Raw genomic sequence first — 23,307 nt, 5'->3', positions numbered from 1 at the left:
ATTTTCTCTGGGGTTCATGACTGTTTGTGATGGAAGCTTTCCAGAACCTTGAGCTTCAAGCTTGCTTACAGATGAAGCTAACTGACTAGTCTGCCTCTCTATGTTTTGAATGCTATTTCTAGTCTCTTGTTGAAACTGTTGGGTATTGTTAGCCAAGGCTTTAACAATTTCATCAAGTGACATACCTTGATTTGAAGGAGGCGGAGGTGGAGGTGGTTAATTCACTTGTGGTCTTTACTGTTGGTATTAATTTTGCATCTGTTAATTCCCATAACTCAAATTGGGATGATCTCGCCATCCTGGATTATAAGTATTCGAATAGGGATCATACCTGCATTGTGGCTGTCCATAATGTCCTACTGCATTAGCATGTTGCATTGGTTCATCCTCTTGTAATGCAGGACACATATCAGTAGCATGACCCGAACCTGAACAAATTCCACATGCCTTAACAGGTTGCATGTTCCTTACAGCCAACTGCCTCACCGAAGAAGTTAAATCAGAAATTTATTTCTCAAGATTAGATGTACTTACCACATTAACCTTCATAGGTGTGTGATCCATTCTCATTCCAAATTGCTAAGAATTTGCTGCCATGTTAGCAATCAACTTCCTTGCTTCATCTGGTGTCTTGTCAACCAAAGCTCCTCCACTAACAGCATCTATCATATTGCGGTCCATTGGTAGAAGTCCCTCATAGAAATATTGAATCAACAGCTGCTCACTTATTTGATGATGGGGACAGCTTGCACACAGTTTCTTAAATTGCTCCCAGTACTCATACAAGCTCTTTCCATTTACTGTCAAATGCCACAAATTTCTTTTCTTATATTAGCAGCATGAGAAGCAGGAAAATACTTCTCCAGAAATATCTGCTTCATCCCATTCCATGAGTTGACAGATCAAGATGGAAGGTAATACAACTAATCCTTAGCCGTGCACTCCAGTGAGAAAGGGAAAGCTCGAATCTTAATCTGATCCTCTGAAACTCCTTGAGGTTTCATGCTATAACACACAACATGAAATTCTTTTAAATGCTTATGTGGATCCTCACCTGCAAGACCATGAAACTTAGGCAACAAATGGATTAGTCTAGATTTCAACTCAAAAGCAACATTTAATGAAGGGTATTGTATACACAAAGGCTGTTGGTTTAGATCAAGAATAGCCAAATCTTTCAAAGTCCTAGCAGCAGCCATGGTCTCGTTTTCAGAGCTTGACTCTTAATCCGAATCCGAACTTAGCTCCTTTGGAGATTTGACTCCTTCAGATGTACTTGGAATCAACTTACCTTGCTTAGCCAATTTTCTCAACTGTTTAGCTATTTTTTTTCACTTCTGGATTAAAGATCAACTCACCAGATTGAGAAGTTCTTATCATAAACAAAGAGAAATCAAAGTAAAGACAGAAAAATGCCTCAAAACCCTAGAAAATAATTGAATTTAGCCTCAAGAGGTTGAGGCCAAGGAATCCTATGGATTGATTAGGCTTGATCAGAGCATCGTTTCATTCAAAATAGGTATAGGCCGCCCTCCAAATTCAACCAAAATCCTTAATGAATAGTAACAATGAACAGTAGCACCGTAATTATTTTATTTTATTTTTTTCTTTTCCAAAAACCAAAAAATAGCAACAACTCACAAACAAAATTAATAACAAAATATCTAACACTAAAAACATGAAATCAAATAAACTTCAGTCCCCTGCGTTGGCACCAAAATTCTTGGTAGGTGTTGAATCCACCATAAATAAAATTAACTGAAATTACTAGTAATGAAATATTTTCTGCATTAAGTGGTAAATCCAGGTCGAACCCTAGAGACTGAATTATTAAATTTATGTGCAGTTGTGTAAAGGAAACAAAGGAAACAAAGATTTGGGGGGGGGGGGGGGGTCGGGGTGGTTTATAACACAAAATCAGAAGAAATCAGAAATTCAAGAACTAAATATTAAAATCTCAATCTAAACAAACTTCAGTCCAAGGTAATTCTCATTCCAATGCATTGATTTAATCATAGACAAAAAAAAAATACAATTATCTCTTATTGAATACTTAACATAGATTTACCAAACAGCGAGGTAAACCCCTGACTTTTCTATACTGATGCCTAGCACTCTTATTGACTCTAATTATTAACTGAGTTGGTATTAAGCATTCCTCATCAAATTAATAACTGCTTTAAGAAAAGGAAGTAGTTAAGCTGAATAACAATTTATGAAGCATAAATTATTTAATCAACCCTATTGTTTCCTTAGGTTATTATCGAAAGCTGGGATCATAATCAATAAAACCTAATTGCTACTTATGTTCAATCTTACACAACAATTATGGATTATGAAGATGAACTAGCAATTGATCTCATCAAACATTCAACTAATAGGCCTTTTAAGCAAATCATTCAATAGATCAAAGACAAATAAATCAGAAAATGATAGATATTCAAAAAGACGTAAATTAAATTAAGAACCTGGTCTCATAAATCAAGCGAAAGAACTAAAATCCCTTGAACTGAATTAAAAACTTAGCCACTCATGGCTCACAAAAAAATAAAAGAGAATTCTCAAAGATGAATGGAGAGGCTACTGAATGATTTTTGGAGGCGTCTGAATCCCCTCATTCGGCTGCTATCTCTTCTATTTATAGTAAATGGTCTAGGGTTAAGTTTCTTTTAGAGTCTCTGTCAAAAACTGCAACTGGAACAAAATTAGGAATCTGATTGTCGATGGATACACGGCCCGTGTACTTTGTTTCTTCCTTGGTTCTCTGGATTTCTTCTGGCAGAATGTTACACGGGTCTCCAAGATTTACACAGGTCAAGTTACACGGCCCGTGTACTTTGTTTCAATAATGCTTCTCAATCCTTCGATCTTTCCAAGCTTCCTTCCACACTATATTGCTCCGAAACTTCACCAAAACCTAAAAAATACAACAAGAGTCAAATTTCTCCATTTAACACAATTATTTTAACAACTCTCTAAACATATGCCTAATAGATAACTATATTTAACCAACTGAATTAAACATAAAAACACATTAAAAACACTAAATGTGATGGGAGTAAAATTAGTAAATTATGCACTTATCAAAATCTCTGAGGAAAAGGTAAGGGAGGCTGGTTTGGCTCTGGTAACTTCTTTTTCTTCCCTATTTCCTCTTCCTAATATTTCTTGGCTTGTCCCTCCTTTTTTTCTTGTAACACCCTCCCCGTAGCAACTCCGTACAGTCTACTGTTCCGGTGACCGGTGTCGGTCCGGACAGCTAGAACGTCCGGAAAAATATTTAAACTAAAGTCAGGAACCATAATTAACTCAAATATTAATAAGAAAAACTTAGAAAAAATTTTAGAAATAAAATACAACCAAGTTAAACGAGCCGGTGCCCAAGCGATGGGTAACCAGAGGGAAGTTGCGGTTCTCGCAACGAGGAGCCCTAGACCCGGGAAAAAATTCATAAAATAATTTTTGGGACTCCAGAGAAGGGTCATTGAGGTTCCTATGGCATTAGAATGCCAAGAAAATATTTAGAAAAATTTTTCAATCGGTACAGACAATTTTAACCCGTTAAGCCAAACGAAGGGCATTTTGGTCATTTCGCCTTCACTGGTGATTTTTGGCCGACTTGTCCAGTTAAGTAAATAATTATTATGATCTAAAATGTGAATAAATAATGCTAAAAATTAAATTGAAAATGAGTAGAGAAGAGAAGAAAAAAAAAAGGAAGAAAATACCAATTATGACATCATATGATGTCATTAAACACTTACCCACCAATCACATTTAGTCAACACTTAAATTAACTAATAAAATATGTATAAGAATGCAACAAAATCTCCTAAAATTCCAGCAGCCATCACCTTCACAAAGCTCACCCGTAGCTTTCAAATTCCATAGCCAAACCTCCATTGATTTTCAACCAAAGCTTCATTTCTCTCCTCTTTTCACCATAATTCCTCCTACTCTTTTCACTAAAATTTATCCTTGCACCTTGCATAACCTTTTGGCAGCCAAGAAGAAGAAAGAAAGTGAAGTTAAGCTTGGGAAAATTCTACCCTACAAGAGGTTAGTGCACCTATCTACTTAAAACTTTTATTTTCCATGTTAGGGACTCAAAATCAACATGAATTTGTGAATTAAATGAACCAAATTTGTGTGTATGCCTACCATTAATTTCGGCAGCCCTAAGGAAGGAACAATGATGGAGTGTTTTTGATGGTTTTAATGGACTTAGAATGAATTAGAGATTGTATTTAAGGTGTATATACACATATATAATTAATGAAAGTGCTTAACTAGGTGTATGGGTGAATTAAAAGGGAAAATTAGGGTTTTGGGAATGAAAAGTTGGACTTGGCTTATGAAATGATTAATGGACATTATAATGGTCAATTAATGACCATTTGAGGCAAGTTAATCATAATTTCAACTGAACTAATGCATGGCAAAGTGAAATGTATAGGCTGCCTAGTGACAGCAGCAATGAGGCTGTGATTCCAGCCCACTTGGACAGCCATAACTTTGGCTGTGTAGGTTCAATTGGTGTTTGGCCAATTGGACATAAAACTAGACTTATAATGGCACATTTTTGCTGAAGAAACCATGCCCAAAAGACCAAAGCAAGAGGACCAAAAGTTGGCCCCAATCCGGATACCCTGTACCCAGAAACTGCAAAATGACCAAATGAACAGTAACTGTTCATTTGGTCATAACTCACTGTAGAAATGGTCAATTGACCTGAAATTTTTACAGAAACAATTTAAGACATAGACAAACAACTTTCATGAAGAAACCTACCCCAAATTATGATCATAACTTAATCAAAATGGCAGTCACAGTCACTGTTCATGGTACTGTAGATTTGGTAAATTCTGCAGAATTGAAATCCGGCCAGCTGTGGTTTTTAGACCATATCTGTAGCTACAAAACTCCAAATGGAGTGATTCAAAAAAAGAAATTCAACTAGACAAAATAAGGAACAATTTTCATGTTTACCATTTACTCAAATTTCCCGGGTAACAGTCCCTAATAGAACAGTAAACTTATGGTACAAAAACTGAAAATTCTGCCACTTAGTGTTAGGCTTAGAAATGGTAATGGTGATCACTTCCAACAAGTTTTAAATGCAAAATGTGATATGTTTGGAGTGTCAAAACCAATGTACCTATTTTCTATCCAAAAGTCAACATTTTTGTTGACCAATGAGGTGAATAGTGACACCAAAACTTGAAATTCAAATGTGAAATTAGAAATGCATTTAGGGGACTTTAAATTGCAATTGGCAATTAATACTAGCAAATGTAAAACTCAAAATGTGGGATCTTGGTGTAATTAGAATTAATATATCCATTAAGTATAAAAAAGTCAACATTTTGGTTGACTAGTAAGGTGAATAGTAATCAAAATGATTAGTAAACTAAGATGAAGACCTAGAACCAATTCTAAGCTTAAATGCTTAGAATTGTATGACAAATGTAGACTATGCATCCTAGTCAAAATTGTTAAAAAGGAATTAAGGCCATAAATTTGAAATCCATGAAATGTTTATGGATTACTTGAAACATGAAAAATAAGTCACCTAATTGATGTGAATAGATAGTTAGGGCTTATATGCCCATCACAAATGGAATTCATAAAATATTAGTAACTCAACTTGAAATATAAAATTTGTAATTACATAAGTAGATTCTTGAATGTATAAATGATAAAGGAAAAATGTTTTGAATACAATGGAACATGTGAACCATTGTTTAGAATTGTGATCAATATGAATAACATAATGAATGAATAAATGAACCATATTAATGTATGAATGAGACATTAGTTCTCATTATTGTAGAGAGGAGAATTATTTTGAGCACAATGATATAAAAGGATAATTGATGTGAATTTTGATCATATAAATGATCAAATGAATGTATGAATTATAATTGAAATTTATCATGAAATAATAAACTCATAAAACACAATATATTAATATTTAATGATATTATGTGCCCTTGTATTGCCTAGACATGTGTGTCAGATTGGATAGTTTGGCATGCCAATAGGGTATTGTTTTAGCGATCGCGAAAGGCTTTATGCCTGTATTCATGGCTTTATGCCCGTATTCATGGCTTTATGCCCGCATTCATGGCATTATGCCAACATTCATGGCTTCTACGCCCAATTATGTGTTATCATGGCTTTCTAGCCATACTGACTGCATACGTGGTTGACGTTCTGCGTCCCATGGTATGACGGCCCGAGGCACCGCGGTGTCCAGTGCCAATGACCCGTTATCCAATTTAGTCAGCCTGTCGTAGGTTACTTGGGCAGTGTAATCTATTGAAATAAATTAAGACTGTTAGTAATTAAAAATATTAGAAATCAAATAAATGAGTTAATAAGACTTCAAAAGAATTAGTTAGAATTATGAAATGATCCAAACCACATAAAAAAAATTGTTAAGTAAAATGATAAAAGAGTTTCAAAAATAGGTATAACTTAACTAAATATTTTAAATGTACCTTCTATTGCCATATAAATATAAACTAAGTATTTTTATTAATTCTGTATGTTGTACATTATCACTGTGAATTTCGGAATTAAACGCTTCCAAAGCTAAACAAATGAGAACAAAAGATAATTAATATTAGACACATTGTATTAAATTAAACAGATTCTTAAATATTCAAATTTTGCTTCGTTCTTTCTTTATTTGTATATTTTATTTTCTTGTTCTATTATTGCACCACTAAGCAGCAATGCTTAGCGCGACGGATTTGTTTTCTCGCGCAGGTACTTTGACTAAGATTTTTGGAGTCCAGATCTGCAGAAGTGCCTGAAGTATTCAAGGTTGTCACCTCCTCAGCAATGCATGTAGATAGGGCCCATATAGATCATATTTTGTATTTAGTATAAAATGCTAGATATTGTATTATAATGTAGATTATGAGCAGGTAATTAATAGAAATGTAATGTAATTTAATAAATTAGCTTTTCATATGTAATTAATTTATATATCATGTAAATTATGAAATTATGTAAATTAAAGAAATTTGAAAATTTTACTTATGTGATTTGAGCATGAATGAGATTGTATGGATTCGAAGACAGATTTGAAATATATAGATAATGCATGGAAATGAATATGAAATTGAGATATATGAATGAGATGGTTATGAAAATAATTGATGAGATTTTATTTGTAAAATATTATTGAAATTTTCAAACAGATAAATAGTAAAATATGTCAACTGGTAATAAAATAGGGGAAACTCCGCTGGTTTCTCCGTCGAAAAATAATTAATATTAAAATATAATGAGATCAAATTATGAAAGGAATAAAGTAAGATAAGATAGGGTGCTCCGGCACCGAATGTAGCACACTTTGCTCGGCTATACTGTAGTCGGGTGAGGGGTGTTACATTTCTGCTTGGCTTTTAGATTTTTCTAAGGTCTCATTTGTTTGTTCTTTCTCTAATTGTATTAGAGTTCTCCCACTCCTCAATGTAACTGCCTTACAATGCTCCCTTGGGTTCATCTTCGATTGACTAGGCAGTTTATCAGCTGCTTTACTTAAAGAACTTACTTGCTGAGCAATTTTATTCTCCAGCATCATGCTATGGGTAGCAAGTTGGTCCATTCTAGAAGTCAGCTATTTAATCAATTCATTCTGCTGTTGTTGAGTTGCTAGGAACCCTTCCATCATGGATTCCATGGTCATCTTCGATTCAGGTTGCTGAGGTTGAGGAGGCGGTGGTGGCTATGCAAAGTTTTGGCCTCTATTCTAAAATCTAGGGGGTGCTGCGGATTTGTACCCCTATTGCTTGTTTATTGGCTGGTTCTGTTGATTGGACCATGAGAAATTTGGGTGTTTCCTCCATCTAGGGTTGTAAGTGTTTGAATATGGATTGTTACGCTGCCTCTGGTTGAAGTTTCCTCCATTATTCACGTAGTTCATTTGTTTTGTGGAGGGTTCATTGAAGCTATTGTATTCTGAATTCATGTACCCTCCTCCATAACTGTCCTTATGTTAGCTATTTGTACCAACTGCGTGGCTTGCATTCTGTCGAGTCTCTTTGTGAGCTGATCAAATTGAGCATTTATCATGCTTAGGGTGTCCACTTCCAGGACTCCTGCTGTTCTCCTTGCATTTTCTTTTTCATTTGACCACTCATAATTATGGTATGCAACCCTCTCTAAAAGTTCAAGTACTTATCTCTCTGTTTTCTCCATTAGGTCACCTTTTGCAGCTGAATCAACTCTGCTCCTTATAGAAGGTAGTAACCCATTATAGAAGTTTTGCACTAATAGCCAATCCTCTATGCCATGGTGTGGACATTCCCTCTGCAGGTATTTATATCTTTCCCATGCGTCATATAGTGATTCACCTTCCTTTTGTCTAAAGGTGTTGAGCTCAAGTCTCAGTCTTGCAGTCTTTACAAGTGGAAAATACCTTGCTAGAAAAGCTTGTGAGAGGTTTTCCCAAGTGGTGAGCATTCCAGCTGGTTAAGAAAGTAACCACTTCCTTGCTCTGTCTTGAAGGGAGAATGGAAATGCTCTGAGTCTTATGGCTTGATCAGACACTCCATTCATCTTAAATGTGTCACAAAGGGCAAAAAAGCACTGGAGTTGATAATGTGGATGGTAGTAGTATGCCCTAGAGCATATCATTTAGTATGTATCTTGTACATATTTTATTAATAAAAGGCATTTTCACTTTTCCATTTACATAATATATTTATGTGTAATAGAAAAGGTCCATTAATATTTTGTTAAAAATTCTATTCTTAAGTTGTTAAGAATATGAGTGATAGTATTTCTAACACAAAGTATCATAAATAGGTTCACAATCGAGGATACTTCACAATAAGGACATGACTTATCCAGAAAGATTGTGTAACACCCTAGGCAAATCCCACATCGGCAAAACACGAGAGAGATGCTGGGTTTAATAGTTGGTGGTTCGTAACCCCTAGTGACACGTTTTAAAACCGTGAGGGCTTTGGCCCAGAGTGGACTATGCTTGCAACCTTGAGCGATGGTGCGGCAAACCTCAGCGAGGACGCTGAGTCCCATAAGGGGGTTGGATTGTAACACCCTAGGCAAATCCCACATTGACAAAACACGGGAGAGATGCTGGGTCTATAAGTTGACAGTTCGTAGCCCCTAGTGACGCGTTTTAAAACCGTGAGGGCTTCAGTCCAGAGCGGACAATATCACTTGTGGGTCGGGCCATTACATTTATAGTATCAGAGTCACTTCACGTGCAACCTTGAGCGATGGTGGGGCAAACCTCAGCGAGGACGCTAAGTCCCATAAGGGGGGTGGATTGTAACACCCTAGGCAAATCCCACATCAGCAAAACACGGGAGAGATACTGGGTTTATAAGTTGGTGGTTCGTAACCCCTAGTGACGCGTTTTAAAACCGTGAGGGCTTATGCCTAAAGCGGACAATATCACTAGTGGGCCGGGCCATTACAGATTGTATTCATGTTTGTTCCCAAGTTATTAATATGAGATATAAATAAGATAGAATAGTGAGTCTCATGCCATATGAGAAACATGATAAGTAGGTCGAACTAGTAACACTTATGACAAGCACATGGAGTTTACTCTTGTCAATGTGTTGTCATAAATCATATTAGTGTATATAATCTTTAGACCTGAGATAGCACAGTTATCTTGTATATAAGTGGTTTGAGTTTGATACTGCTTTCATACTTGTACTGTGTATGGGTATATGGGCATGTGTTGGCTCCTACTAGTTATATATGGAGGTAGGTGTTGATCAATATGGAATCTGTTCCTCTAAGTATATAGGGATAAAATCCTATATTCATTTAATTGTTCTTGATATTTCAAGTTCCTGGCCATGACAGATAGATTTAAATAGAAAAGAGTTTCTAATGAGAAAATCATTTTAATCAAGAACTGGAATTAAAAGAGAACATAATATTCATAGCAAATGGGGTTTGACATAAACCATGACTCTAACTTGAATTGGGATTTTATAACAGAGAGATTCTAGTGCATGGTAACATATGATTATACGTTCATTTAAGGTAAACCTTATTACTAATTAGGTGGCCATGGCATACTATGCTAGGTGTTAACCATGGTCTATGAGGTGTATAAAATGGTTTAGAGAAATTATTTATGGTAAGAAAGAGTTTTGATGATATTAAGAGTTGATATCATATCTTATTGCCAATTGGTGATGAGCCTAATAAGTCACACACATACACAAGTAATCACCAAATTAAATATGATTTAATTAATTAATTAATGAGTTTAATTGATTAATTAAATAGGTTTGGTTTGCAATTAGATTGTAAAGTCCCTAGCATGACTTGAAACCAAATCTAGGTTATTGGATGTATAGTATAAGTTAAATTTATATGTAAAGTATTTAAATATAAATTTAATTAATGAGAAATTAATTAATAGAGATTAATTAATTAATTTATATTTGATATAAATTGATTAGAAGAAGAGAAATAATTATTTTGGGTTGAGAACTCAAAATTAAGACACAGGGGCATTTTGGTCATTTCACAGGTTGACATGTGGCACCATGAGATGGTGACACATGGCACTATACATAAGCTTGCCAAATGTCTTTTAATCATATAAGATGATTAAAATTAAGATTAAATATAGGTTTGACACTTGGCACAATGTGATTGGGTCAATTAAACCTAGAGCCAATCAGAAGGTGACGTGTGGTAAGGGTTTTAAGTTGTGACCTAGCTATATAAGTGTTGTTATGAAAGGAAAAAAATATAACCAGCTGCTGCCTCCCTTTGTGCCGCCACCCTTGAGGCTACCATCCTCTCTTCTTCATCATCTCTCATCAATTCCAACAGATTAGCAAACAATCTCAATTAAAAATACTAGAAATTGTTTCTAGCATTCTTTTTACATATGTAATCTCTCAAAAGGCAAAACTTGATTTTCTAATTCATAGAAAAAGGTTTAGAACCTGTTCAAGAGCTACCATAGGTGATCTTGGTGTGGACAAGCTAGAGGGACAACATCTGGTGTCCTAAAGATGCATCCCAAAGCTACCAAACACACTGAAGTGCATCAAGAGGTTAGTGCACTTGTTCTTGATCTAATATGGGCTTCTAAAATTAATCTGATTAATTCTAAAATCTTCAATGGAAAATACAGATCTTAAGACACATTAAAAGAGTTTTGATATGTTGTTTATCATTGAAATCAAATGGATAAAAAATGAATCTTGCATGATGCATGTGACCCTAGGTGAAAAATTTTTGAATTCATTGATATAAACTTGTGTTTTTCATGCTTCCTCTCCTTCAATTGGTATCAGAGCTAGGTTATTTGCCATTTAGATTATTCAATATGAGATTTGATTGTGTGATTTGATCAAAAGTTGATCAATTCATTGCTGCTTGGAATGAACAAGGTGGCGGCATGGTGGAGTGCACCATGGGTGCATATGGTTTGGTTCCTCCCATGGTGTGTGCAAGGTTTGGATTTTTAATTTGCAATTGTTGTATGATGTAAAAGCTCATCCTATGTCTAATTGAATTTTTTAATTAGAGTTTTAATCATACAATTAAATTTTGATTCAAATCAGAATTTTAAAAATTGTTTGAATGTGATTCAAATCTGAATTTTAAAAGTTGTTTGAATGTGATTCAAATCTGAATTTTTAAAAATTGTTTGAATGTGATTCAAATCTAATTTTTAAAAATTGTTTAAATGTGATTCAAATTTGAATTTTTAAGTTTGTTTGAATGTGATTCAAATCTGAATTTTTAAATTTGTTTCAATGTGATTCAAATCTGAATTTTTAAATTTGTTTGAATCATATTCAAATGTGGATTTGTAAGTTGAATATGAGATATTCAATTTAATTTAAGTATGTATGTTTTATTTAATTTTTAAATAGTGATATGCATGATGGATGATTATGGACTATAAAAGACCAACGTGATTGGATTTATTTCTTTTATGTTTCTTTGGGATTGTAAATTAATTAATTTATTTTAATTTATTTTGGGCATGTATTATTAAGGTTGTAATAATTTTGGGTAGTAATTTCATATATTTAAGTTCTTATAAATTCGCCTTGGTATGCTAAGGATTACTATGTAATTGGATTGCAAGAAGATCAAGGTGGTCAAGAGCATTGGTGGGACCAGTGGGAGGAATTCAAGATCAAGTATTAATTATGTAGTCCTTCAGCAACTCTTGTAAAATGAATGAATGAAATGTACCTAGGAATGCCCTGATTTAATTCTTGGTGGCTCAGAATTGAATCCCTTAGAAAGTCCATGATCATACCATATTTATTGTTTATCCATGAATGCATGAGATGTATGGGAATGTATGCAAGTATATGATATATGCATGCTAAATGGATAATGTGCAAAGTGAGACCATAATAGTAATTAGGACGATTATAAAATCTTCTAAACAAATGATTAAGTTGGAAATGGTATAATTAAAGTAAATATAACATGGACCCTCCATTGAGGTAATTATTTTAAGAAATTTTTAATACTTGCATAAGATGCAATTAATTTAAGAGATTTTCTTTAGAATAATTGTTAAGCATGAGATGTTATAAATATTTAAATGGTTTGGTGGCTAATATTAGATGTGCATGAGGACATTAAAATTATTTACATAATTACTGGCTCAATGGGATCAACTTAACTAATGCAAAATAAGTCAATAATGGATGTACCTAAGATTTTGAGCATTAGGGGCTAGGTAAAGGATTGAACCTCTCATGAGATGTGATGGGTAAGGAGTTGCTCACCTATAGTTTATTATAATTCCAATAATGGATGAACTTGAGGATGATCAATAGAATTATAAGAATTCAATCACCCACTAGAAATCCATCCAACTAGGATTTCCATTTTCTATTTTTGGAAGTGTAGGATTCGCTAAGTTAGTCGGAAGACCAATTTGATTAAAAGACCATAATCATTTTGATTATTTACATGATATATTTACTAATTAATCTGGTTATTTTCTGTAGTTAATTTTTTGATAATAATGAACACAGAATTACCACCACCATCCAATATCCTTGCAAGCATACTTGATCGCAATAGGTTGACAGGACCTAATCTGTCTGATTGGCTAAGAAATTTGAAACCTGTCCTGAACCTTGAACACATAGGATATGTTTTAGACTCAAATGTTCCTGGTCCCTTACGTCCAGAGGCCACCCAAGAGGAACATGAAACTTTAGACAAGTGGAAGGAGCATGATATGAGAGCTAAGTGTTACATGCTTGCTTCCATGAGTAATGAGTTACAGAAGCAGCATGAGAACATGCGGAGTGCGAGTGAGATCCTCCTTCACCTACAAGAGTTATATGGTGAGCACAGTAGGAATGCTAGGTATGAGATATCTAGGCAGTTGTTCCGCATGAGGATGCCTGAGCGATAGAATGTTGGGGATCATGTCCACATGATGATTCGGCTAATTGAGCAGCTGGAACATCTTGACTTTAACATGGATTTCCATCTGCAGACAGATTTGATCCTTCAGCCCCTTCCTGAGTCTTTGGGGAATTTTGTGACAAATTTCCATATGATTAAACAAGAATGCACCTTGGCTGGTTTACTCAACATGCTGGTTATTGCCCAAAAGAATATGCCGGGCAATAAAGGAAAAGAGGTAACTTTGATTAAATCTTCTTCTGCTGGAAAGTCCAACAAGAAGAAGGGCAATAAGAAAAATAAACCTCATATTCCTAGTCCTTCCAAGAAAATAGCTAAATAGAAAGGAAAGACTAAAGCTGATGGAGGCAAAGGAAAGTGTTTTCACTGCCAGAAGGATGGGCACTAGAAGAGGAACTGCCCAGAGTATCTTTCTAATCTAAAGGACAAGAAGGATAGACCTTCGGAACGTATGTCCATATCTTGTTATTTAGATTCTGATGATACTCATAGTTCATCTATAGCTTGGGTTTTAGATACTAGTGCTAGTTCTTACATTTCTTATGATATGCAGGAACTAGCAAATAGTAGTAGCTTGTGTTCTCGAGATGTTAGAGTCCGGATTGGCAATGGCTCAATTGTTGAAGCTTTAGCCATAGGATCTAAATCTTTTTATGTAACACCCTCCTGGTAGCAACTCCGTACATTCTACTGTTCCGGTGACCAGTGTCGGTCCGGACAGCTAGAACGTCCGGAAAAATATTTAAACTTAAGAGAGCGACCATAATCAACTCAAATATTAATAAGAAAAATTTAGTAAAAATTTTAGAAATAAAATACAACCAAGTTAAACGAGCCGGTGCCCTAGCGATGGGTAACACAGAGGGAAGTTGCGGTTCTCGCAACTAGGAGCCCTCGGTTCTCGCAACTAGGAGCCCTAGACCCGAGAGAAAATTCATAAAATAATGTTTGGGACTCCAGAGAAGGGTCATTGAGGTTCCTATGGCATTAGAATGCCAAGAAAATATTTAGAAAATTTTTTCAATCGGTACAGACAATTTTGACCCGTTAAGCCAAACGGAGGGCATTTTGGTCATTTCGCCTTCAGAGGTGATTTTTGGCCAACTTGTCCAGTTGAGAAATAATTATTATAACATAAAATATGAATAAACATTACTAAAAATTAAATTGAAAATGAGTAGTGATGAAAAGAAAAGAAAAATGAAATAAAAAGCAAATTATAACATAATGTGATGTCATTAAAAGTTACAACCATTTGCATTCAAACAACCAATTAACTAACTAATAAAAAGAGATAAATATGACCAAAGAAATAAAAAAAATACAGCAGCCATCCTCTTCCCTCTTACCAGTCGAAACCTCTCCCTCTTCTCCCTCCATTGATGTTCAACCAAAAAGCTTCATTTCTCCCTTTGTTACACCACTAAACCCTAAACCCCTTTCATTAAAACTTGACCACACCTCTTGGGGAAGTGTTTGGCAGCCTAGAAAAGGAAGGAAAGTGAAGTTAAGCTTGGGGAAAATTCTGCCCCTTAAAGGTTAGTGCACCTATCTATTTAAAACTCTTATTTTCTATGTTAGGGACTTGAAATCAACATGAACTTGTGACTTAAATGAACAAAAGTTAAGTGTATGTAGCCCATGGATTTCAGCTGCCCCTAAGTAAGGAACAAGATTGAGTTTTTTGATGGACTTGGAGTGAACTAGAGATTATGTTTAAAGTATGTAAATATAAGTATAATGGATTAGTTAGTTAATTAAAGCACGTTGTGAAAACTCATATGGGAATTAGGGTTTTGAGAAGTGAAAATTTGGCTTGGCTTAGGAAATTGTTAGAGAACATTTTAATGGTCAATTAGTGACCATTTTAGGTAAGTTGACCATAATTTGGACTGAAATATAGCATGGCAAAGTGAATGAGTATGCTGCCTAGGGACAGCAGTAAGGGTGGCTGTGATTCCAGCCCACTTAAACAGCCATAACTTTGGCTGTGTTGGTCCAATTGGTGTTTGGCCAATTGGACATGAAACTAGGCTTATAATGGCACATTTTACTGAAGAAAGCATGCCCAAAAGACCAAAGCAAGAGGACCAAAAGTTGGCCCCAATCCGGATACCCTGCAACAGCACCTGCAGAAATGACCAAATGAACTGTTCATTTGGCCATAACTCACTGTAGATATGGTCAATTGACCTGAAATTTTTACAGCAACAAGTTGAGACATAGACAAACAACTTTCATGAAGAAACCTACCCCAAATTATGACCAGAACCTAACCCAAATGGCAGTCACAATCACTGTTCATGGTACTGTAGATTTGGTAATTCTGCAGTTTTGGCAATCCGGCCAGCTGTGGTTTTTTGACCATATCTGGAGCTACAAAACTCCAAATGGAGTGATTCAAAAAAAGAAATTCAACTAGACAAAATAAGGAACAACTTTCATGTTTACCATTTCCTCAAATTCCCACTGCAACAGGGCCCAATGGAACAGTAAAGTTGGGTCACAAAAACTGAAAATTCTGCTCTCTATGTTTTAGGTTTGGAAATGGATTTAGGGGTTAATTCCAACAAGTTTTAAATGCAAAATGTGGTATGTTGGGAGTGTCAAAACCAATATACCTATTTTCTATCCAAAAGTCAACATTTTTGTTGACCAATGGGTGAATAGTGACACCAAAACTTGAAATTCACAAATTGAAGAATTTAAAAGTTTCAAATGCCCTAGTATACCTAACAAGATTGGTTTTGATAGTTTGGCATGCCAATAGGGTTCAGTTAGCAGTACTGCGCATGGCAATATACCATTCTGTGATTTTATGGCTTTTAGCCATTCTGACCTTGTATTGAGATTTGGCTTTGTGCTTGATGTATTTACAGCTTGTTAGCTGTTCTGTTGTACACCGGGAGATGCATATGTGACCGATGGTGTGACGGCCCGAGGTACTTGATACCCAGTGCTAGTTTACCCGTTTATCCAGTCCAGTCATCTAGTGTAGGTTACTTGGGCAAACAAATGAATGAAAGTGGACAAAGTTAATGATATACAAATTCAAAAACAAATAAAACATATACATTTACTACATATTTATTTTCTGCTATTTTCTTTTATTTTATTATTGCACCACTAAGCATTATTGCTTAGCGCGTTGCTTTTGCAACGCGTAGGTACTGGAGATACTGATCGTGAGCCCAGTAGACCGCAGACTGGGTGAGTCCATCCTGCAGTTCTGCACAGTGTCCGTGTCACCTCACCACCTGCAGTGCATTGGTAGGGCACTAGGTGTCATTTTGTCATTTTGTAACTAAATTTTTATTTTCTCATATGTATTTAGGATTATGTAATGTATTTTGATGTTCATGTAAATTATGAAAATTTTATTTGTGAATGGAAAAGTAAATATCTAATTGTGATTTATACTTGATTATCACATGTGATGGATGATTGAGAACTGAAATTGTAGAATGTTGTTGAGATTTTGATATTGGAGTTTGAGATGATGAGACATGAATATTGGAAGTGTTTTTCACAGGTTCCGAAGAACTGTTTTCTCCATTTTTAGCCTAAGATCACGAATTTTCTTTAAAATTTTCGGAACCTCAAATAAATAATACTTTTGATAAATGGCTTAAATAAATTATATTTCATAAACTATATTCAAAACTATGACAAAAAAATTAATTAAGGTAAACTAGAGTGTGCCGGTACACCGTGTGACATATCTTACTCGGATATACTGTAGCCGGGTAAGGGGTGTCACATTTTACTTGTCTGGACATGTTTTTTGTTTGGATAATATTTTATATGTACTTTATGCTTTTAAGAACATCATTTCTATATCTAGTTTGACTAGAAATGGTTATGAATTTCAGTTCATAGATGATGTTTGCAATAGTTATTTTGGAAATAAATATGTTGGTTTGGGTTACATGAATGATGGTCTTTATTATTTGGATAATAATGAAAAACACAAAATGAATGCAAGTGATCTAAATGAATGCAATTCCACGGTGAAAATCAACAGAAGTTCAAAATATATTTGGCACTTAAGGTTATGTCATGTTGCATAAGATAGGATTGCAAAACTGGAGAAAATGGAGATTCTTTCCTCATTGGGTTCTAAGCCTACTCCAACTTGTGAATCTTGCCTTCAGGGCAAAATGACTAGATCACCTTTTATTGGACAAGGGCTAAGGGCTAAAAATATTTTAGAACGAATACATAATGATGTCTGTGGTCCATTTAAGGAAATGGTTAGAGACAGTTTTCATTACTTTATTACCTTTACTGATGATAAATCAAGGTTTGAGTATTTGTATTTGATGAAATACAAACATGAATCCTTTGAAAAGTTTAAAGAATTTGAATCTGAAGTAGAAAATCAAACAGGAAAGAGTGTTAAAGCTCTTTGATCAGATTGTGGAGGTGAATATTTGAGTACTAAATTTGATGAATACTTGAGAGAGCACGGCATTGTTTCCCAGCTGACTCCTCTAGGAACTCCACAGTTGAATGGTGTATCTGAAAGGAGAAATCGTACCCTATTGGATATGGTACGTAGTATGATGAGCTATACTGATATGCGAATCTCCTTTTGGGGATTTGCATTAGAATTAACTTTGTATATTCTTAATAGGATTCCATCAAAATCAGTTTCTTCCACACCTTATGAGATATGGCATGGAAGAAAACCAAGTCTTAGCATGTTAAGATTTGGGGTTGTCCAGCTTATATCAAAAAGCTGAACACTGATAAATTGGAAATTAGATCAGAAAAGGGTCGATTTGTTGGATATCCAAAAGATAGTTTTAGATATTATTTTATTTGCCTACTTCACAAAAGGTTGTGGTAAGTAGAGATGCCACATTTCTTGAGCAACATTTTGTTTAAAAAGGAGGTAAAGGAAGGCAAATAGAGTTAGAATTGGAGAATTCTGACCAACCAACAGATCAGATGGATATAGATCCATTTAGTCAACCTACACCCATTGATGAAACATCTACAGCTACTCCTCGTAGAACAACCAAGGTATCTCACCCACCAGTTAGATATGGTTTCCTTCATGAAGAAGAACAAGAGTTGTCCACTCATGAAGAAGTAGAACATGGAGATGATCCACTTACCTATAAAGAAGCAATATTAGATATAGACTCTTCAAAATGGATTAATGCTATGAAATTCGAGATTGATTCCATGTATAAGAATCATGTTTGGGATATTATTAACCCACCTAAAGGTATTGTACCAATAGGGAACAAATGGGTTTTCAAGAAAAAAATCAGTTCTGATGGAAAGGTAGATACCTATAAGGCAAGGCTAGTAGCGAAAGGGTTTCGCAAAAGGCAAGGAATCGACTATGAGAAGACTTTCTCGCCTGTTTCCATGCTTAAATTAATTAGGATTCTATTAGCAATAGCTGCATACTATGATTATGAGATTTGGCAAATGGATGTCAAAACACCTTTTCTCAATGGATACATTGAAGAAAACATTTTTCATGGAATAACCTAGGGGTTTTGAATCCCAAGATAGTTCCAGGGTATGCAAGCTAAAGCGATCCATTTATGGGTTGAAACAAGCTTCGAGGAGTTGGAACATCCATTTTGATTAAGCCATTAAATCATTTGGTTTTATCAAAAATGAGGATTAGCCATTTTTATATAAGAAGGTTAGTGACAGTTGTAACACCCTCACTGTAGCAATTCCGCGCAGTCTACTGTTCCGGTGACCAGTGTCGGTCCGGACAGCTAGAACATCCGGAAAAATATTTAAACTAAGGTAAAGAACCATAATTAACTCAAATATTAATAATAAAAATTTAGGAAAAATTTTAGAAATAAAATACAACCAAGTCAAATGAGCCGGTGCCCAAGCGATGGGTAACCAGAGGGAAGTTGCGGTTCTCGCAACGAGGAGCCCTAGACCCAGGGGAAAAATTATAAAATAATTTTTGGGACTCCAGAGAAGGGTCATTGAGGTTCCTATGGCATTAGAATGCCAAGAAAATATTTAGAAAAATTTTTCAATCGGTACAGACAATTTTGACCCGTTAAGCCGAACGGAGGGCATTTTGGTCATTTCGCCTTCAGAGGTGATTTCTGGCCGACTTGTCCAGTTAAGTAAATAATTATTATGATTCAAAATATGAATAAACATTACTAGAAATTAAATTAAAATTGAGTAGTGAAGAAAAGAAAAGAAAAATCAAAGAAAAGCTCATTTATGACATCTTGATGATGTCATTTATAAATTATGACCAATCACAATTAAGCCATCATTTGACTAACTAATAAAGAGACTAAATGAAGACCAAATAACCAAAAATTACAGCAGCCATTCTTCTTCTTCTTCACCAAAACGTGACTTCTCCCCATCTCCCTCCATTGAGGCACTCACCCAAGCTCCAAAACCTAGCCAATTACACCATAAAACCCCTATATGCCTTCATAAAACTTGGTCCTCACACCTAGAGCAAGCTTTGGACAGAAAAAAAGGAAGAAAGTGAAGTTTTGAAGTCTTAGAAGTGGCTCCATTCAAGGTTAGTGCACATATGTATCTAAAACACATTAATTCCATGTTAGAGATGTGTAATAGGTAAGAAATTGTGGAATAAATGAACCAAACCCATGTGTATGAATGCCATGAATTTCGGCAGCCATATTGAAGGAATAGAAATGAGGGTTTTGTTGGACTTAGAGTGGATTCGAAATGATGTTTAAGATACATATACACAAGGATAATAAATTGGTATGCTAACTAAGGCATCTTGTAGAAAACATAAGGTGAAGCTAGGGTTTTGGGGGAGTGAAAATTGATTTGGCTTATGAAATTGTTAGAGCACATTTTAATGGTCAATTAGTGACCATTTTAGGTAATTTGACCATATTATGGCCTGAAAAATAGGATTGCAAAGTGAAGTTGTAGGCTGCCCTAGGACAGCAGCAGAGGGACTGAAAATTCAGTCCACTTGCACTGCCATAACTTGGGCTGTGTTGGTCCAATTGGTGTTTGGCCAATTGGACATGAAACTAGGCTTATAATGGCACATTTTTGCTGAAGAAACCATGCCCAAAAGACCAAATCAAGAGGACCAAAACTTGGCCCCAATCCGGATACCCTGCAACAGCACCTATAGAAATGACTAAATGAACAGTAACTGTTCATTTGGCCATAACTCACTGTAGATTTGGTCAATTGACCTGAAATTTTTACAGCAACAAGTTAAGACATAGAAAAACAACTTTCATGAAGAAACCTACCCCAAATTATGACCATAACCTAATCAAATCATTGAGCAAAGTGAAGTTTACTGTACTGAGATTTCCAGAATTTTCATTTGAGCAGCAATGTTTGGAGGACTATAACTCTCTCTAGAAAACTTGGATTTAGGCGATTCTTGAACCGATGGAAACCTAAGGCATAGTAGAACATTTCATATGAAGAAAGTTAGACCAAATTAGGAACTTAACTTGATCAAATTACTAACCAAAGTTGGATCAAAATCTCCCAGAACCCATGATAGCAGCATGAACAGTGCACGTGAATAGTAAACTTATTTTGGCCATAACTTGAGCTACAAAACTCCAAATGGAGTGATTCAAAAAAAGAAATTCAACTAGACAAAATAAGGAACATTTTCTATGAAGGAAGTTTTGTCAAATTCCAACAGTAAATCGACCAATGAAACAGTGCAACTTCGGAGCACCAAAACCAAAAATTGGCAATTTTGCCAAAATGACCTAAGCTTTGAGAAAGTGACCAAAACCAACAAGTTTTAAATGAAAAATGTAGTATGTTTGAAGTGCCAAAGTCAATGTACATATTTTCTATGCAAAAGTAAACATTTTTGTTGACTAATGAAGTGAATAGTGACATGAAAACTTGAAATAAGCTTGGAAATGGATTTGGTAATTGATTCCAACAAGTTTTAAATGCAAAATGTGGTACATCGGGAGTGTTAAAACCAATGTACCTATTGTCTATGCAAAAGTCAACATTTTTGTTGACTAATGAGGTGAATAGTGACACCAAAACTTGAAATTCAAAATTTGAAATTAGAAATGCATCTAGGGGACTTTAAATTGCAATTGGCAATTAATACTAGTAAATGTAAAACTCAAAATGTGGGATCTTGGTGTAATTAGAATTAATATATCCATTAAGTACAAAAAGGTCAACATTTTGGTTGACTAGTATGGTGAATAGTAATCAAAATGATTAGTGAATTAAGATGAAGACCTAGAACCAATTCTAAGCTTAAATGCTTAGAATTGTATGACAAATATGGACTATGCATCCTAGTCAAAATTGTTAAAAAGAAATTTAGGCCATAAATTTGAAATCCATGAAATATTCATGGATTACTTGAAACATGAAAAATAAGTCACCTAATTGATGTGAATAGATAGTTAGGGCATATATGCCCATCACAAATGGAATTCATAAAATATTAGTAACTCAACTTGAAATATAAAATTTGTAATTACATAAGTAGACTCTTGAATGTATAAATGAGAAAGGAAAAATGTTTTGAATACAATGGTACATGTGAACCATTGTTTAGAATTGGGATCAATATGAATAACATAATGAATGGATAAATAAACCATATTAATGTATGAATGAGACATTAGTTCTCATTATTGTAAAGAGGAGAAGTATTTTGAGTACAATGGTATAAAAGGATAATTGATGTGAATTGTGATCATATAAATGATCAAATGAATGTATGAATTATGATTGAAATTTATCATGAAATAATGAAGTCATAAAGCACAATATATTAATATTTTAAAGTATCAAATGCCCTATTATACCTAACAAGATTGGTTTGGATAGTTTGGCATGCCTATAGGGTATTGTTTTAGCAGTACTGCGAAAGGCTTTATGCCTGTATTCATGGCTTTATGCCCGTATTCATGGCTTTTATGCCCGTATGCATGGCTTTTATGCCCGATTATGTGATATCATGGCTTTTTAGCCATACCGATCGCATACATGGTTGACGCTGCGTCCCATGGTATGACGCCCGAGGCACGCGGTGTCGAGTGCCAACGACACATTATCGATCGATGCGTCTAGTATAGGTACTTGGGCCAATTAAAGTATTATTCAATTCAGCAGCTAAGTTAAGTTAAGTATAATGAAAATCCAAAGACAATTAAATTAAGTATTGAATGAATAAGCAAAAGAGATTAGCAAAAGAAACATAACAAAAATATAAATTGCAGAACTGCATGGACTTGAAATACAATACAGATAGAATAAATTATATACCAGCTAGTATTACTGAAAAGTTATAAACTAAGCACTTCAAAAGAGGAACAAACTAGTATATAAGATCGTTGATACTAGAAATACCATACCAAATTAAATTGATTCTTGAGTATCTGAATTATCATTTATTTCTTTATTTACTTGTATATATTATTTATGGTTATATTATTGCACCACTAAGCAGAAATGCTTAGCGCGATGGAATTGCTTCCTCGCGCAGGTACTGAAGGTAAAACCAGTAGACTGTCGACTGAGATTTTTGGAGTCGGATCTGTGAAGTATCAAAAGAGTTCAAGATTGTCACCTCCTCAGCAATGCATGTAGATAGGGCTCATTTTATACATGTTATGTATATTGTTCATTCCTAGCACATTGTAAATTATTTGTATATCTTGTACAAAATAAACTCATGTAATTAACCTATGAATTATGGAAGCTATTCAAAGTAAGTATTTTAGTATGTGAATTGAATTTGAGTTATAATGAGATTATACTTGTGAATATTGAGATATTGAAAATCTAATGAGATTTCTGAGAAATCTGGATACTGCATTGAGATACATTATGTTTGAAAATTTTTGAGACTATTAAGTTTGA

At 34.8% G+C, this 23,307-nt stretch overlaps 2 non-coding genes across 2 annotated transcripts; both read left to right on the top strand.

Annotated features, from left to right (window-relative positions):
• The first annotated feature begins 727 nt into the window (after positions 1 to 727).
• On the top strand, positions 728 to 833 carry LOC131178145 (small nucleolar RNA R71). Its single transcript, XR_009147276.1, has one exon. It is a non-coding gene; the product is annotated as a small nucleolar RNA R71 (small nucleolar RNA).
• Positions 834 to 8,302: 7,469 nt separating this feature from the next.
• On the top strand, positions 8,303 to 8,409 carry LOC131178179 (small nucleolar RNA R71). The gene has a single exon (XR_009147311.1). It is a non-coding gene; the product is annotated as a small nucleolar RNA R71 (small nucleolar RNA).
• Positions 8,410 to 23,307: the final 14,898 nt, after the last annotated feature.

The sequence above is a fragment of the Hevea brasiliensis genome, chromosome 2, assembly GCF_030052815.1.
Source record: "Hevea brasiliensis isolate MT/VB/25A 57/8 chromosome 2, ASM3005281v1, whole genome shotgun sequence".
Taxonomy (NCBI): domain Eukaryota; kingdom Viridiplantae; phylum Streptophyta; class Magnoliopsida; order Malpighiales; family Euphorbiaceae; genus Hevea; species Hevea brasiliensis.
This window is presented reverse-complemented; position numbering and strand designations above follow the sequence as displayed.